This window comes from Haematobia irritans, chromosome 5, assembly GCF_050003625.1.
Source record: "Haematobia irritans isolate KBUSLIRL chromosome 5, ASM5000362v1, whole genome shotgun sequence".
NCBI classification, from domain to species: Eukaryota; Metazoa; Arthropoda; class Insecta; order Diptera; family Muscidae; genus Haematobia; species Haematobia irritans.
This window is the reverse complement of record NC_134401.1, coordinates 84392164-84402464: the sequence shown is the minus strand read 5'-3', so window position 1 is coordinate 84402464 and position 10301 is coordinate 84392164. Positions and strand designations below refer to the sequence as shown.

The 10301-nt window shown below is 37.5% G+C and overlaps 1 long non-coding RNA gene across 1 annotated transcript; it reads left to right on the top strand.

The window, feature by feature from the left end:
• The first annotated feature begins 2263 nt into the window (after positions 1-2263).
• LOC142238820 (uncharacterized) lies at positions 2264-2692 on the top strand. Its single transcript, XR_012722826.1, has 2 exons — positions 2264-2389; positions 2455-2692. It is a non-coding gene; the product is annotated as an uncharacterized LOC142238820 (long non-coding RNA).
• The last annotated feature ends 7609 nt before the right edge of the window (positions 2693-10301 follow it).

The following is a 10301-nucleotide window of genomic DNA, read 5'->3' as shown; positions in this document are numbered from 1 at the left end:
GATTTCTACACTGATGGCTCCAAATTGGATGGACAAGTGGGGTTCGGAGTATATTCTAATGATCTGGAACTTCGAATAGCGAAAAGATTACCTAATCACTGTAGTGTTTTTCAGGCTGAAATATTAGCAATAAGAGAGGTGGCGAATTGGCTGAGAAGTAATGTTCCAAAAAATGTGGGCATTAATATATACTCAGACAGTCAACCTGCAATAAAATCCTTGGACTCTGTGTTCCTCAACTCGAAAACGGCCATCGACTGCCGCAAATCTCTCAATGAGATGGCTGAGCAGTACAATATTCACCTAATATGGGTGCCTGGCCATAGGAACATACCGGGGAACTGCGAAGCGGATGAGTTGGCAAGGCTAGGGACTACCTTACATATTCCAGGGGAACTAGAATTTGTTGGTATGCCCCTAGCTACCTGCAAGCTCATGCTGCGTGAGAAGGCTGTTATGATGGCAAATGTTCGATGGGAGAATTGCAAGGGTTGTAACGACACCAAGCAAATATGGCCCCATTTCAACTTAAACCGCACACTAGATATGCTAATGTTCTCGAGACGTCAGATATCACTCCTGATATCTGCTATAACGGGTCGCTGCCTGATAGGCGATTTTGCAAAAACTATTGGCGCGAAGTATAATGACTATTGTATGAGCTGTCATGATGCGGAGGAAAAAGAATCAATTAAACACCTCTTGTGTGAGTGTCCTGCATTTTGTGTAAAGCGCAAGCAACTTTTAGGAGCATATAGCTTCAGATTACTGGCGGATCTGGAAAACGTTAACTTAAGCAGTCTGCTACTGTTTTTGGAACAATCTGGTTGGTTCAACAAAGAAAAATAATCAAGAAGGTTCAGCGGTTAAAACTAGAAGTGCCCATATGTAATAGGTACTTTTAGTTAATGTGGTATCACAATGGACTGAATAGTCTAAGTGAGCCTGAATCTTAATCGGGCTGCCACTTTAACCTAACCTAACCTTGGGACACATACGTTAATATGTTAGAATATACACCCAGAAAAAAGTCACCTCTTCTTTAAGTTAAAATGAACTTATTGTGAAGAAAATTGAACTTCGTATAGCGCCAAAGACATTTTTATTTGTTTGAACGATATGATTTTCGTAGAAATTAGGTAGAATGCATTCCATATATTAGTTAACATTTTCCTATATTTATGTACCACTATACTACAGAATGAAAAAAAATTAACTGAATTGAATTCATATATGGAATGATTTTATTGAACTTTTTTCATTCATTTGGATAAATCTTACATATTTGTGGTAAACCTTTTACTTCAAAATTAGAACTGCTTATCTTCGTTTTTAAATACACAGAAAAAACTGAAGCAAAATAAAAATCAATTATTGGCATAATTGAATGAAAAAATTATATCAAATACGATTTTTATTAAGTCAAACATGAAAATAATTGGTTGAATGAAAAACTGGCAAAAATATCAAAATTCACTGGTAATTGAATTCACAACACATCAATTACTATGTTCAATTGGACCAAGTATAAAAGTTATTGATTTAAGTATAATGCGTAATTACCTGATAAAACTGTTTATGATGTTGCTACGTAACGAAAAATAAATTAATACAAACAATAAAATGTCATTTATTGTTATTATTAAGAATCTTCTTAAGAACATGGTCGAATTTACCCGCAAATAAACCGTGGTATCGGTACAGCGATTCGAAATGTTAACATTTACAACATTTTTGGCGCACCATATTGTATTTTTATCGCAGGTAAATACCTTTATCTAAATACCAGTTTTTTTGGTCAAGCGCGTTTTTTGGAAACTACACTGAAAGAATTCTCTTCGTAAAAATGAACATTTTCATTGTGAGTCTAACCTGTGACGTGTTGGTAGAATTCTTTCTCTCTCTCAAGCACATTCACGAAATATTCATGTACGTTCACGCAAACAGAACCTTTAAAGACGTTTAACGGTTCACAACAATTTTTAGACTCACGAGAATTCTCGTGAATTCGACGATTAGTCGGGATCACAACGAAAGTATCACAGCACAAACTTTTTACTATGGAAAGTTAATTTAATATATTTAGTACATATTTCTATGTTCGTAAAATTTTTAAAATTCGCTGAAAACTTTAATAAAATATGTAAATGATTTCTTTCGTTGTATAAACTTACACACATCCTGAATTGGGTCGTTTAAAAACTTGCGAATAAGCTTTGGAATATATATACAATTACATTCTTTCTATTTTGTTTTTACAATTAGGTAGTGTACACGTCAAATTGTCCTATTAATGGATATAAGCCGACTGTCAAAAATATGTGGCCTAGAGGAAAATGTGTTTACTTCGAAAACGGGGATTTTGACGATTTCTTCCCAGCAACAGAAGGTAAAATCATGTAAAACTTTGAAATATTTTCGAAACTTTGAAATGAATAGATGTTTGTATTACAGAAGAGCAGGCTGCATAAACAAATCGCATATAAATGAGGAAGATTTGGGAAATTCCAGCAGGTGGTACAGATAATTCAAAAACTGTTTTTTCTTTGTGAGTTAGCCTGTTAAATACGTCGTTTATAATGAATATTCTGTATTTTTCGACCAAACATGTACTTCGCTGTATTTTCAATTATACATATTTTCAGAATTTCTTTTTTATAATAAAAAGCATTAAACCTTTTTTCAGAGTGTATTTGTATAATTTTCTTAAATTAATATAAATTATATAGTACAAAGATTGTATTGATTAACATCGTAACAAGTATATACGGCCGTAAGTTCGGCCAGGCCGAAGCTTATGTACCCTCCATCATGGATTGCGTAGAAACTTCTTCTAAACACTGCCACCCACAATCGAATTACTTAAGTTGCGGTAACGCTTGCCGATGGCAAGGTATCTTAAAACCTCCTAACACCATCTTCTAAATTGTATGTAAGTCCATACGTGGTATATATTAAATCAAAAAAGATCGATCCAATACGTATATAATTCAGTTTGACAAAGTAGACATAAAATTTTGACAAAATTTTCTACAGAAATAAAATTTTAACAAAATTTTCTATAGAAATAAAATTTTCACAAAATGTTCTATAGAAATAAAAATTTTGACAAAATTTTCTATAGAAAGAAGATTTTGACAAAAATTTCTGCAGAAATAAAATTTTAACAAAATTTTCTATAGAAATAAACTTTTGACAAAATTTTCAATAGAAATAAAATCTTGGTAGATTATTTTTGGCTCGAGTGGCAACCATGATTATGAACCGAATAAAATTTTAACAAAATTTTCTCTAGAAATAAAATTTTGAAAAAATTTTCTATAGAAATAAAATGTTGACAAAATTTTCTATAGAAATGAACCGATACGGACCAATTTTTGTGTGATTGGACCAATTTTGGTATGGTTGTTAGCGACCATATACTAACACCACGTGCCTAATTTGAACCGGATCGGATGAATTTTGTTCCTCCAAGAGGCTCCGGAGGTCAAATCTGGAGAATGTTTTATATGGGGGCTATATATAATTATGGACCGATATGGATCAATTCTGGCACGGTTGTTAAAGATCATATACCAACACCATGTTCCAAATTACAACCGGATTGGATTAAATTTGCTTCTTGGAGACTTCGCAAGCCAAATCTGGGGACCGGTTTATATGGGGGCTATATATAATTATGAACCGATGTGGACCAATGTTTGCATGGTTGTTAGAGACCATACACCAATATCATGTACCAAATTTCAGGCGGATCGGATGAAATTTGCTTCTCTTTCAGGCTCCGCAACCCAAATCTGGGGATCGGTTTATATGGGCGCCATATATAGTTATGGACCGATGTGGACCACTTTTTGCACGGTTGTTAGAGACCATATACCAATACCATGTACCAAATTTCAGCCGGATCGGATGCAATTTGCTCCTCTTTGAGGCTTCGCAAGCCAAATCTGGGGATCGGTTTATATGGGGGCTATATATAATTATGGACCGATGTGAACCAATTTTTGCATGGTTGGTAGAGACCATATACCAACATCATGTAACAAATTTCAGCCGGATCGGATGAAATATGCTTCTCTTAGAGGCTCCACAAGCCAAATCTGGGGATCGGTTTATATGGGGGCTATATATAATTATGGACCGATGTGAACCAATTTTTGCATGGTTGTTAGAGACCACATACCAACACCATGTACCAAATTTCAGCCGGATCGGATGAAATTTGCTTCTCTTTTAGGCTCCGCAAGCCAAATCTGGGGATCGGTTTATATGGGGGCTATATATAATTATGGACCGATGTGGACCAATTTTTGCATGATTGTTAGAGACCATATACCAACACCATATACCAAATTTCAGCCGGATCGGATGAAATATTCTTCTGTTAGAGGCTCCACAAGCCAAATCTGAGGGTCCCTTTATATGGGGGCTATACGTAAAAGTGGACCGATATGGCCCATTTTCAATACCATCCGACCTACATCGATAACAACTACTTGTGCCAAGTTTCAAGTCGATTGCTTGTTTCGTTCGGAAGTTAGCGTGATTTCAACAGACGGACGGACGGACGGACGGACGGACATGCTTAGATCGACTCAGAATTTCACCACGACCCAGAATATATATACTTTATGGGGTCTTAGAGCAATATTTCGATGTGTTACAAACGGAATGACAAAGTTAATATACCCCCATCCTATGATGGAGGGTATAATAAACACAATTACGATAGTAATTGTATAGGTTACAAAATTCTATAAACATTGTACTCAGTTCAATTACGACTGTAATTGAAAACACTTTATATACTTCAAATACTAATGTATTTGGATTGAGTACTATGTCATTTGAATATTTTGACAAATTCCAATTACATTTTTACCCAACGCAAATATTACTTCATTTGAAAATAGTTTTATGACAACCTTACAATTTGGGTAATTGGATTTACAATTTTTGTCATAAGCTGAAAATCAAATACAAAAATAATTGAATTCACAATTTTTGTATTTGATTCAATTATTCACTTTTTTCTGTGTAGAATGTTATTTATTTATATAGGCAATTTTTTTTTCAATAAAAGACATGTTTTATTAATATATTAAATATATTTATTTAGAATCAACAGCATCGACTGGCCTTGAAATATTAAAACACATTTTTATACCCTCCATCATAGGATGGGGGTATATTAACTTTGTCATTCCGTTTGTAACACATCGAAATAATGCTCTAAGACCCCATAAAGTATATATATTCTGGGTCGTGGTGAAATTCTGAGTCGATCTGAGCATGTCCGTCCCTCCGTCCGTCCGTCCTTCCGTCTGTTGAAATCACGCTAGCTTCCGAACGAAACAAGCTATCGACTTGAAACTTGGCACAAGTAGTTGTTATCGATGTAGGTCGGATGGTATTGAAAATGGGCCATATCGGTCCACTTTTACGTATAGCCCCCATATAAAGGGACCCTCAGATTTGGCTTGTGGAGCCTCTAACAGAAGCATATTTCATCCGATCCGGCTGAAATTTGGTACATGGTGTTGGTATATGGTCTCTAATAACGATGCAGAAATTGGTCCACATCGGTCCATAATTATATATAGCCCCCATATAAACCGATCCCCAGATTTGGCTTGTGGAGCCTCTAAGAGAAGCATATTTCATCCGATCTGGCTGAAATTTGGTACATGGTGTGAGTATATGGTCTCTAACAATCATGCAAATATTGGTCGACATCGGTCCATAATTATATATAGCCCCCATATAAACCGATCCCCAGATTTGGCTTGCGGAGCCTCAAAAAGAAGCAAATTTCATCCGATCCGTCTGAAATTTGGTACATGATGTTGGTATATGGTCTCTAACAACCATGCAAAAATTGGTCCACATCGGTCCATAATTATATATAGCCCCCATATAAACCGATCCCCAGATTTGGCTTGTGGAGCCTCTAAGAGAAGCATATTTCATCCGATCCGGCTGAAATTTGGTACATGGTGTTGGTATATGGTCTCTAACAACCATGCAAAAATTGGTCCACATCGGTCCATAATTATATATAGCCCCCATATAAACCGATCCCCAGATTGGCTTGTGGAGCCTCTAAGAGAACCATATTTCATCTGATCTGGCTGAAATTTGGTACATGGTGTTAGTATATGGTCTCTAACATCCATGCAAAAATTGGTCGATATCGGTCCATAATTATATATAGCCCCCATATAAACCGATCCCCAGATTTGGCTTGCGGAGCCTCAAAGAGAAGCAAATTTCATCCGATCCGGCTGAAATTTGGTACATGATGTTAGTATATGGTCTCTAACAACCATGCAAAAATTGGTCCACATCGGTCCATAATTATATATAGCCCCCATATAAACCGATCTCCAGATTTGGCTTGCGAAGCCTCAAAGAGAAGCAAATTGCATCCGATCCGGCTGAAATTTGGTACATGGTATTGGTATATGGTCTCTAGCAACCGTGCAAAATTTGGTCCATAATTATATATAGCGCACATATAAACCGATCCCCAGATTTGGGTTGCGGAGCCTCTAAGAGAAGCAAATTTCATCCGATCCGGCTGAAATTTGGTACATGGTATTGGCTACGTAAATAAGCAAAATTGCCGCATTTGGAGTGAAGAGCAACCAGAAGCCGTTCAAGAACTGCCCATGCATCCCGAAAAATGCACTGTTTGGTGTGGTTTGTACGCTGGTGGAATCATTGGACCGTATTTTTTCAAAGATGCTGTTGGACGCAACGTTACGGTGAATGGCGATCGCTATCGTTCGATGCTAACAAACTTTTTGTTGCCAAAAATGGAAGAACTGAACTTGGTTGACATGTGGTTTCAACAAGATGGCGCTACATGCCACACTGCTCGCGATTCTATGGCCATTTTGAGGGAAAACTTCGGAGAACAATTCATCTCAAGAAATGGACCGGTAAGTTGGCCACCAAGATCATGCGATTTGACGCCTTTAGACTATTTTTTGTGGGGCTACGTCAAGTCTAAAGTCTACAGAAATAAGCCAGCAACCACTCCAGCTTTGGAAGACAACATTTCCGAAGAAATTCGGGCTATTCCGGCCGAAATGCTCGAAAAAGTTGCCCAAAATTGGACTTTCCGAATGGACCACCTAAGACGCAGCCGCGGTCAACATTTAAATGAAATTATCTTCAAAAAGAAAATGTCATGGACCAATCTAACGTTTCAAATAAAGAATCGATGAGATTTTGCAAATTTTATGCGTTGTTTTTAAAAAAAAGTTATCAAGCTCTTAACAAATCACCCTTTACAATCAACTTTTTAATTGGAAATATTGTGGTGATTTTTTTCTGTGTATGGGTATTCTTGGTTCGTTAAAAGAAATCGGAACGTACGAGGAGTAAGTCAAAATATTCAGGTAAAGGAAATTAAAAAAAAAAAACAGTAAGTAAAGTCTAAAGTCGGGCGGGGCCGACTATATTATACCCTGCACCACTTTGTAGATCTAAATTTTCGATACCATATCACATCCGTCAAATGTGTTGGGGGCTATATATAAAGGTTTGTCCCAAATACATAAATTTAAATATCACTCGATCTGGAAGCATTTGATAGACTTCTACAAAATCTATAGACTCAAAATTTAAGTCGGGTAATGCACTAGGGTGGAACACAATGTTAGTAAAAAAATATGGGAAACGTTTAAATCTGAAGCAATTTTAAGGAAACTTCGAAAAAGTTTATTTATGATTTATCGCTCGATATATATGTATTAGAAGTTTAGGAAAATTAGAGTCATTTTTACAACTTTTCGACTAAGCAGTGGCGATTTTACAAGGAAAATGTTGGTATTTTGACCATTTTTGTCGAAATCAGAAAAACATATATATGGGAGCTATATCTAAATCTGAACCGATTTCAACCAAATTTGGCACGCATAGCTACAATGCTAATTCTACTCCCTGTGCAATATTTCAACTAAATCGGAGTTAAAAATTGGCCTCTGTGGTCATATGAGTGTAAATCGGGCGAAAGCTTTATATGGGAGATATATCCAAATCTGAACCGATTTCAAGCAAATTTGGCACGCATAGTTACAACGCTAATTCTACTCCCTATGCAAAATTTCAACTAAATCGGAGCAAAAAATTGGCCTCTGTGGGCAAATGAGTGTAAATCGGGCGAAAGCTATATATGGGAGCTATATCTAAATCTGAACCGATTTTGCTGATATTTTGCAAGTTTTTCGAGACTCATAAAATATTCGGATGTACGGAATTTGAGGAAGATCGGTTGATATACACGCCAATTATGACCAGATCGGTGAAAAATATATATGGCAGCTATATCTAAATCTGAACCGATTTTTCCCAAAATCAATAGGGATCGTCTTTGAGCCGAAACAGGACCCTATACCAAATTTTAGCACAATCGGACTAAAACTGCGAGCTGTACTTTGCACACAAAAATACATCAACAGACAGACAGACAGACAGACGGACAGACAGACGGACAGACAGACAGACGGACATCGCTAAATCGACTCAGAATTTAATTCTAAGCCGATCCGTATACTAAAAGGTTGGTCTATGATTACTCCTTCTTGGCGTTACATACAAATGCACAAACTTATTATACCCTGTACCACAGTAGTGGTGAAGGGTATAAAAACAAGTATATACGGCCGTAAGTTCGGCCAGGCCGAAGCTTATAAACCCTCCACCATGGATTGCGTAGAAACATCTACTAAAGACTGTCATCCACAATCGAATTACTTGGGTTGTGGTATCATATACTATCACCACGTACCAAATTTCAAGCAGAACGGATGAATTTTGCTTCTCCAAAAGGCACCGGAGGTCAAATCTGGGGATCGGTTTATATGGGGCCTATATATAATTATGGACCGATACCGACCAATTTTTTCATGGGAGTTTGTGGCCATATATTAACACCATGTACCAAATCAGATGAATTTTGGCCTTCCAAGAGGCTCCGGAGGTTAAATCTGGTGATCGGTTTATATGGGGGCTATATATAATTATGGACCGATGTGGACCAATTTTTGCATGGATGTTAGAGACCATATACTAACACCATGTACCAAATTTCAGCCGGATCGGATGAAATTTGCTTCTCTTAGAGGCCTCTCAAGCCAAATCGGGGGATCGGTTTATACGGGGGCTATATATAATTATGGACCGATGTGGACCAATTTTTTCATGGTTATTAGAGACCATATACCAACACCATGTACCAAATTTCAGCCGGATCGGATGAAATTTGCTTCTCTTAGAGGCTCCGCAAGCCAAATCGGGGGATCGGTTTATATGGGGGCTATATATAATTATGGACCGATGTGGACCAATTTTTGCATGGATGTTAGAGACCATATACTAACACCATGTACCAAATTTCAGCCGGATCGGATGAAATTGGCTTCTCTTAGAGGCCTCGCAAGCCAAATCGGGGGATCGGTTTATATGGGGGCTATATATAATTATGGACCGATGTGGACCAATTTTTGCACGGATATTAGAGACCATATACTAACACCATGTACCAAATTTCAGCCGGATCGGATGAAATTTGCTTCTCTTAGAGGCTTCGCAAGCCAAATCGGGGGATCGGTTTATATGGGGGCTATATATAATTATGGACCGATGTGGACCAATTTTTGCATGGTTATTAGAGACCATATACTAACACCATGTACCAAATTTCAGCCGGATCGGATGAAATTTTCTTCTCTTAGAGGCCTCGCAAGCCAAATTTGGGGGTCCGTTTATATGGGGGCTATACGTAAAAGTGGACCGATATGGCCCATTTCCAATACCATCCGACCTACATCACTACTTGTGCCAAGTTTCAAGTCGATAGCTTGTTTCGTTCGGAAGTTAGCGTGATTTCAACAGACGGACGGACGGACAGACGGACATGCTTAGATCGACTCAGAATTTCACCACGACCCAGAATATATATACTTTATTGGGTCTTAGAGCAATATTTCGATGTGTTACAAACGGAATGCCAAAGTTAATATACCCCCACTCCTATGGTGGAGGGTATAAAAATTGGGATTGAACCCACGACTCTTTGCATGCAAGGCAGACATGCTAACCACTGCTCCACGTGGCCAATAAATGTATGTTTCTGTTAAATAATATTATGTTTGCATGGGCTCGTGGGCGCTGCAAACTATGCTATATAAATATAACTTATAACGATAATTGTAATATGAGGAAATCCTGCAGGCAGCTCATTAACAAAGCAAGGTCCACAAGAGCTCCTGAGGATTGGGACGCTTACA